Source organism: Nilaparvata lugens, chromosome X (genome assembly GCF_014356525.2).
Source record: "Nilaparvata lugens isolate BPH chromosome X, ASM1435652v1, whole genome shotgun sequence".
Classification (NCBI taxonomy): domain Eukaryota; kingdom Metazoa; phylum Arthropoda; class Insecta; order Hemiptera; family Delphacidae; genus Nilaparvata; species Nilaparvata lugens.
Window position 1 is genome coordinate 21,424,877 of NC_052518.1, and position 9,896 is coordinate 21,434,772.

Genomic DNA, 9,896 nt, shown 5'->3' on the forward strand with positions numbered 1-9,896 from the left:
TAATTGAGTTATTTTGTTAGAATTTCTATTATTTCTAGAAACGGTCTTCTGTTCATTGATAATACGGGAACAAGGAAGTTCAATTCATTCAATTGTTCATTAAGAGAGAGTCTTGTCTGATACAATCAGAGAATATAGAATGTAATTTAAGGAATTACATCCTATACTCTCTGGATACTTACAATATTGTCTTACGGCGAATAATCTTTGAATTAGGTTTGTCAAATTTGACTATCATTGTACATTTTTCAAATGGTATTCTAAAGATAACAAACTGTTAGGCTAATAGTGTATCAAGTGTATTTGATAACAAGTCTATCAAATATGCGGACTCAGTTGGAAAAGGCGCTAGTGAAAAAGACTTTAATTCCTATAATTTCTTCCAACCGTATTGATCAAGACTTTTCATAACAACTTTCTTTATTTCAGTATTAAGAAACAAGATTCGGTTGCTACATCACTATCAATATCCAGTAATGAAATGATTCAACAACCGAGACTCCTTTCTCGATTATTCGATTCTTCATTATTGAACTGAAACTAGCACTTTTCCGATTATCCAATAAATAAGTAATTGTGGAATAAGTGTTATAATATCGAGTATTGGAAATGTTCTATCAACCGAAATTAGTTCCTCGATTATCCAATAGATTAGTGGTTTTAACAAGAATTTGTGATCGATTTAAGGTGGGTGAATGTATCAGAATCAGTGACCGTTACAGTGAACCAGTGAACATATTTTTTATAATTCTCATGAGTTCTAATGGGTCTTTTTCACTCAGCCTAACCGAGAAAGTATGAATAATCCCATTAGAACTCATGTGATTAATATTCTTACTGTACCGGACTCTTTCACTGATAATAATATGGGTTTGCGCCTTTATTCAGTATTGGTATTCACCACACATCACCTTTACCATTTTACAAAGGTAGCATGATCTTTTTATCTTTATCATCTCAATATCTACGTACAAGTGGAAATTTAGTGTGGGCTTCATTCAAATAAAATCCACAGTCAGTATAATATCTATTGATATGTCTGTATGATGACAAAATGGAATCGTTTTTTGAACCAATTATGAAAAGTTTCTGGGTCCAAGAATCAACAATATGAAGACTCAAAGCGATTTCTTCTATTTGACGGCTATTAGCAGATCATTCCGGTTTGTTGCGGACGACTATTTTTGACCAGTCTGTCCGCGCCCTAACTGAAAGAAATTTATTCAGGTTGCGTAGAAAAGTAGACTTTTAGCCAAAAACTCATATTATAAAAGAATGATTATAAAAACATCAATACAAATTATTTTTTAAGATATGAGTAAATAGGCAGAATTAAAATCATAAAATATTGAACCATCAAAAATAATAAACTGATCAAATAAAACAGAGATGGAGGAGATACATTCGAAGCAAATAACTTGAAATTGGAGACAATACTGTTGATGTTCTGAGATTACTGATGTACTAAGAATTCTCATCAATGATCGAAAAACAAAAACCATGCTCGAATTCATTTGAGTAAACAGAATTCAGTTATATTCATAGTATAAGTATGCTTGCAGAAATCAATAAAACTTTCTTCAATTTTTCTATTCAAGTAATTGATTCTATCGCTTAGTATCAAAGAATTGTATTGAATAATAAATATTCTTTTTGAAAAACTGATTAGTTGCCTGGAGTCAATAGTGATCGAAGCAATCTTTTTCACATAATTGACAACCAGATAAATAGAAGAATAAACCAACGAGTTTACAAATTAACGAGTTGGTGTATTAACAAGTTCATAGAGATAAATCATATATAATAAAACGACTAAAATAATATCAGAAATATGGGAAATAAAAGATGGAGTAAGAATATGGAGATGAAATAATGCTATAAAACATAATTATAAATAGTTAAAATTGATCGTAGAGACGAGTCAATCACATAAACCTTTTAAATCTATATTTTTTCTGGGAATTTTTATTTTTGCACGAGAAATCAAGAGTGAAACTATTGTGATAGACCTTGTTTCCATGAGTTCAGATCATGTCAGTATGTTGTGAACGAGAACAATGAAAAAATATAAGTCTTTTGATCTACTACTTTCATTAAAGTGGAAACATTTATTACTTCAACAAAATAAATTATTTGTTGTTCCATTTGTAAGATAACTATTTGTTTGTATGAGTACATTATATAGAGATTCTTCCATTTGCAATAAATATAGATATAGATGATGGAATTCTAAATTAATAACTATTCAAATTGTTGTTTTGAGATGACAAGTAGTAATGATTGAGTAACGCTGTGTTCTTTCTAATAATTACGAGACTCTGGCCTTCAACTTAAATAAAATAAATAAATCAATAAATTTCATAACATCAATAAATTTATTGACAAGTGAATTGTGAGCGAAATGTCACAAATAAAGTGTTTTAGCGGAACACGCTAATCATTCATATTTGTGATATCTTAAATGTGCGAGTATTTCAACTTTTTGTTTTTGTGTTTATTATCTAAACTTATCAAACAGGATCTGACTTTTTGCCTAGCAAAAAAGTCAAGAACCAATCAAAATCGTCAAACTGTTATAGTTAGTTTATCGAAACGTGCTTCGCAGAGACAGTTCTAGAAATCGTTTATAAGAATAACCCGTTTTATACGGCAGTTCTCCCAAAATCATTCAAGTATATGAAAACTCCTGGTGATTTCTTATTGGTTTCATTATCGCCTTATCAGTTTGAGATCCTTGGTAAATTGATTCAAAAATGATTTGTGTTTTTTTTCCTATATTATTGAATTCAAAGTGATGCATTTTTCAAGAACATCCATTGTTGAAGTTTCTCAAATGGATGTATGTAGCTTCATACATTATAAATTGATTATATATTTTATTAAGAGCACAGTTGTACCTACACAATTTTTTTAATCATTCAATTTCAATCATGAACACACACAAATTCATTAATTCAGTTCATAAACTCAATACAAGAAGAAACACATCAATAACTTATTGGGAAATTATAATACTTGCAATAAAAAAGGAGGCTGAAATACTAACATGGGCTGTGGTTTATAAAATAAATCTATGAAACTGGTATTGCATATAATATAATTGGAAGAATAAATGTTATTGGATGTAATTTCTCAATATATATTCACAAACTCTATAAAATAGTAATTTCAAGAAATATAATTGAAGAAAAAAATGGAACTCACCGGAAAACTATTGATGAAAGATGATGTCAGAGGGCTTAGGAAAACGCCGTAAGCTTTTCACAGTGTAACAAGTGACAAATGCACACAACACTGCACATTGTAACTGTATGGTGATTGCGAGTCAGGACTACCGACCAGCTGAACGGCAAGATACTGACTGACGTCTCCAGGTCTGCGTCTGCTACCAGCCAGACAAAAGCAAGAATCCACCATGGCGCTTCCTCTCTGCAATCGCACAGCTTCTGCAATCTGCAGGAAACTCCTCATATACATATCGCATAATATCGCTAGAGACGAATGAGTCACGAATAAAGTCGAAATAACTCTTCCATAAAAATAAGATAAATATTACAAAAGTTTTCTAGATTTTAAAGTAACTTAAGTACTCTCTAAATTTTGAAAAATAATGATTTATATATTACTAAATTGTAACTCAGTATCATTGCCTACACATGACAGTTGTTTTAGTTTGAAGATTGTGATTGCTATAAATTTAATTAATATACCGTAATTATTTGATGGATAATACCTTGATAAACGTATGCTCAAAATTGCTTGGTTTTATTTTACCAATAAAGAAATGATCCAAAAATTTTAACTTGAGGCGCCAATGTCTCTTAAACCAATGAAAATGAATTCTTCTACATGAGTTTCTATTTGCCTACTTGATAGATAGCAGGCTATATCCAAATCAAAAAACCTGGAAATATTTCCACAAATCTGATGCAAGATTTGTAAGATGAAAGATCTCGTGTAAAAGGTTTACACAGCCTCAAACCCTGCTTACCAAAGTAATTGAGAAAGTGTTGTTTTCTCTATGAGAGTGCAAGGCCCGGTCTACTGTGAGTAGTGAGTTGCGCCCTGGGCAACATGGTGAGTCTATTCAAGTCCCTTAGGCCATTTTAATTATGTTTTAATAAAGTTCATGTCTAATTTCTCGTATGAGATGTACTGAAAATAGCGCGACTTGAATCGCGAAGCGACTCAAGTCTGAGTCTCTCAGTTTTCTAAATGGTTAAACTGAAATTCCAGTATTGGATACACTATGATTCCGAGACTGGGTTGCTCGGCGATTCGACACGCTAGTCGCCAGGTGACTTGAGTAACAAAATATCTTCAATAAAATGATGTTAGGAGTTGAAGTGAAGGGGTGAATGAAGGAGGAGCGCATGCAAAAGTTCTGTCAAGCTGTTAGAGGGGAAAATCTGTGGGGTACAAAGGAGGAGCGCACTGAAATGACGCGCTCCTTCTTCGCACCTCTACGATTTGAGTTTGACAAGGGTTCAAAATTATTCAGGTTGAGTATATATAGCTTGAAAAGAAAGTCTCCACATTTAATTGTTTTTGATTTTGTACGTTTCCAGTATGAGTAATTAAAATATCCTCGCAAAAATATATTTTATATTAGGCTAATAGTAGGGATGGGTATCGAAAGACAAAACATCGATGTTTGAACATTGATGTTTTTTCCATCCTAACATCGATAAGTGAAAAACATTGAACAGTAAACATCGATGTTTTTGAACATCGATGTTTTTAAACATCGTTTATCGCCCTACGTTTTTATGGATGATACTATTAGTCCAGTCAATATAGACATAAAAAAGGGGGTGTGCTTGCAATTTATATTGCAGTTCTGATTTTTAATATATTATTTGGGTACATAAGAGAAGTTCAGAACCAATTTCTTCATGCGAGATTTCCTTGTGCTAGATACAAGATAGCCCAAAAACCTCGTATTTTCGGCTCATTTTCCAGTTTTCAGCTATTACTGCCAAATCTCTCCCAGATTATATAATTCTGAAAAAAATGAGATCACTCGGAACTCTCTATCTCCAATGAGTACTTTGTTATAAATTTTCAAAAATGGGTAAAATTTGAAGAAAAAATCAATTTTGATGAATTTTAGTTTTTAATCAACAATATCTTCCGATTGTTACAATTTAGATGTATATTTCAAAATCCCTCTAGGCGTATTTTTGAGCTATACAATCTGAGATCAGGTAGAGCGCTCTATGTCATATAGATTTCCAGGTACACCTGACAACAATGCTCCTTGTATTGTGGAAAACACCTAATTTTCAGCTTCAACCATCATCACCATCTACTTTGTCCTCACATTGATATTTCGCACAATGGCATAAGTTCATGGGTAAGAATCACCCGTTAGATGCACTTACATTTCAGTATTTCCTAGTAGAGGCACACTTAAGGACACCTCAAGGATCAAAATTTCAAACACATAACTTTTGACACAATGCTCAGATTTCATCGTACTACACTTCATTCTTCTCGGCTCGCCAAGGCGGTTCAAAATCATGCATCAACAGTCAAATTCGGTCAAAAAATAGAAAATTTATTGTTGAGTATAGGTACTTATTCATATTCAATACATAAGAAATGGCCAATTTCTATATTCAAAGCTATGTATCTCGGTAACCCCTCATTATAAAAATTATTACATGATCTTGAAATGTACAATAGAATTTTCTATTTCATCTGCTGTAAACAATTCATGAAAAAATATGTTCGTAAAGTGAGATTTGATTGTTGAAAAAAATCCGGAAATTGTAGATATTTTTCTCATATTAACGGTTTTGGCAGTTCTATGATAGCGAAAAGTGATTCAAGATGGATTTTAGGCAACTGAGCTCGTAGAGGATGAATTTATCTACAATTTGTAATCAATCGTAAGTTTCTATGATGTATCAGACTCGTTTTATAAACTCTTGATCAACAGTAAAATTACGAAAAAATGTAAAAACTGAAATCGCCATTTTTAAAATCTTAACTTTCAAATTGTTTTGGAATCGAAAGTATTATTTATTGGAGTGGGTAGAGGGGGACAATTTTCACATTCTCACTAGATTTGGAAATTTTATCAGAAGTATTTCACAAGACATGCAACTTTGAATATAGAAATTGGTCATTTTCTGTGTATTGGAATATGGGCTTAAGTACACTCAACAATAAATTTTCCATTTTTCGACCGAATTTGACTTATTATGCATGATTTTGAACCGCCGTGACAAACCGAGAAGGATGAAGTGTAGTACGATGAAATCTGAGCATTGTGTCAAAAGTTATGTGTTTAAAATTTTGATCCTTGAGGTGTCCTTAAGCGCGCCTCTCCACTAGGAAATACTGAAATGAAGTGTATCTTACGGGTGATCCTCATAGAACATAATCTCAAAAACTCATGTCGTTGTGCGAAATATCAATGTGAGGACAATGTAGTTGGTGATGATGCTTGAAGCTGAAAATGAGGTGTTTTTCACAATACAAGGAGCATTGTTGTCAGGTGTACCTGGAATATGAAATAGATCGCTATACCTGATCTCAGATTGTAGAGCACAAAAAGAGCTTCTAAAGTGACTACAATTTTATCTGGAGCTATTGTTCCAATATTTCAACAGTTACTAACTGGAATCACAGCAATTTTGGACTTGTGGTATTCAAGTAACAGTCTTTCGAATAATTGAAGTCAGGTTGTGACTAGAAAGATACATCAACTCTAGTTCACAAGATTTGTCATCTTCATGGTTTAGTCTGAAACCTCTCGGGATATCCTTGAGGATTCGGTCTTGAAATTTCACCCTAAGCTAATTTTAGCAATCATTGATACTCATATCGCATTCATTCAATAACTGATAGATTTTTTAGGAAATGAAAATGGATTAAGTTTTTTTATATGGATATCTGCACTTCTTACAATACGAGGACCTCTTTTCCAGAGCTAGATTAATTAGTGTTAAACACATGTTGAGGAAATAATTGTAGTAAGAAAAAACTCTTTCTTCCTAAGAAACGAAGAATCCGACCTCTTATTCAATTCTAAATAACTAACTATCTAACCTTGACACGGGCCACAGAAGTAATGTAAATCTTCAAGAGTATCCAACAGTCTCACATAAAAATTCAGAGAGCCTGATTGAAAAATGAAAATAGCAATTTGCAGGAAATCAAAACTTATGCGAGATCTTTCACAAGAGTGATCTATATTCACAAAAAACACTAAACAGAATACTACACTAAATATGATAGAGATAATGATTGTAATTCTGTTACTATTGCTTATTGCTCTCAAGATAATCCTCTTTAAACAAAAAAATGAAAAAAAACTTGTATCAAATTAAAAAATTAGAATTGTTTTTACTTTATAGTTGGGAAAAACATCGGATGACCGATGTCTACGTAAAACCATCGATAAGTGAAAAACATCGAACAGTAAACATCGATGTTAAAAACATCGATGTTTGATGTTGAAACATCGATGTTTTTAAACATCGATGTATCGATACCCATCCCTAGCTAATAGCCACAGTGCGATTCCATAATAGAATCTATAGATGCAAGTCAATGAAAACAATAGACTACAAGATGATGGGGTAACTACAGTAACTTTATAACCAATTATATAGTAACCAAAGATATGGCTCAGAATAACTAGGAAAAACCAGATAACAGATGGATTAAGATAACTGGGAATTCCCAATAACTTAAAAAGCAATATTTCTAAAAAAAACCTTGTGTATACATCGACGAGCAGTTGAAAAATGAATACTCCTGTCAAATCTCATAAACTTCTGTCAACGCGTTTGGCCGTAAATGCGTTACACACATACAGACAGATGAAAGAAAATCCCAGTTAAAACATAGACCTCACTGCGTTCTGTCAATCATTACAGTACTGTTAAAGGTGGTAAACTTGCCCATCTTATTAAATTATCAACTTTAAGATCACGGAAAAGCTCAATATAAAAAAGCCGATAATTACACGATCAAGATGAGACATACAAATAGCTATACTGGCAACTAGAGTAGTGACAATGAACATGACATTCAAGCAAGCAAATCACGTCGTAAAATCCGAGAGACTGGAGTATCCCCGTCTGGAGTCGTACGATTGTTTTTCTAAGTTTGTTACCCACATGTGATCTAGGCTTGTGCGTAGGTAATGAGACGGATGATGATGTACAATGAGTGAATCTTCAGCTTCAGGTGGGTTCTGCCCCACCGGGAAGCGATTTTAACCTCATAAATTTGGTAGAGTTCGGTTCTTAAAGTGGTCACCCTTACAAAGGGAGTAGCAGGCGCATGGAGCTTAACTTTGATTTGAGTCATGCCAGTGTTAGTATAGCCTTGGGTTGGTTCGAAACCAACCAAGTTGTATATAGAATCTCCTACTACCATCCCTCTCAGTTTCCCCTGTACACCCTCGCACAAGCCCTGACATGGGCCTCATAAAAAAATCATGTTTATTTAGGCAATAGTCAATCAGTGAAAAGTTGTCATAGAATTCTCTAACTTTAAAAATAAAGTTTTATTGAGAACAATAGATATAATGTTTGTAGACTTGTGTTCTTTGCTAATTGGCAATTGATGACGTATTTATGCTTTGAAGCTCTAGGCACTTAATCCAGGTATTTCTGCCGGTGGCATGCCAATTGACAGAATCCCAAACGACCGAAACGCTATATTTTCCCAAACGGCCGAAAACTACTTTTTTCCCAAATGGCAGAATTGAAACTGGAACTTTCTCATTCAGCCGAATCCCAAATGACAGAAAACTTTTAAGAATTTTCCCAATCGACAGAAAACGTGTTTTGTCCCAAACGACAGAAAGTGGTGAGAGTCCCAAATGACAGAAAGTGGTGAGAGTCCCAAATGACAGAAAGTGATCAGTTTCCCAGACGACCGAAAACTCCTCTAGTTTGTCGCAAACGGTAGAAAGTACAGTAGACGTGCCACTTCTCTACTCTTTTTCTTATACTCTCTTATCCTCTCATCCCTTATTTTTTTTCTTCTGTTCTCTTCTTCCCCCTTTATTCTTTTTCTCCTATTCTATTTTCTTTTCTCTTCTTCTCTGATTTTGCTTCTACTTCTCCATATTCCTGTAGAAATAGAAGGAAATTCAATGGGTAGGACCATTCGTTCCTCCATACTTTCGTTCCTCTTCTTGAAATCTATTGGACTAGTAGTTCTGTGAACAGTAGACCTCGTGCAGTTATAAACCACAGTCTCCTCTGATACTGTCCATCAGAGTAAATTCTGTCCTGTCCTGTCGTGTAGGCGGGATATAAGTGAATAAACGACTAATGGCTGTTTGGGTTGTTGTATCGACAATGCCAATAATTTGATCTAAACAGCTATCCTTCTATCATCAGAAGCTTACCGAGTTGGAAACAGAGAAAAGTCGGGAGAAAATACAATGCTACTTCAAGTTATCAATTATTGCATGCCTCACTACATGCAATAATTAATAGTCCACACAACAGCTGTTTTTTCACCAAGTTACATTGAGATATTGATGCAAGCGTCAATGCATACAATAATATTATAATCCACTCGACACCTGATTTATGATGAATAATTCTATAGTCTGATTTTTACTACAATATTCGCGTATGAAGGAGGCTTCTTTTCCCATTATATTATCCTCGAAATGCAAAATTTCCAAAAACCGTGTATATATACGTCGACGCGCAATTTAAAAAAGAACACACCTGTCAAATTTCATGAAAATATATTACCACGTTTGATGATTAATTGATGATCAAATTGATGAATTGATCAATTGATGATTAAATTATTATTTTTGAGCTTTACTAACTCTTTATGTTTTCAATTGTTTCTTCTTTCTTTGTATACCGTATACATATTTTTCATACCCATTTTTTTTACCCCTTTAC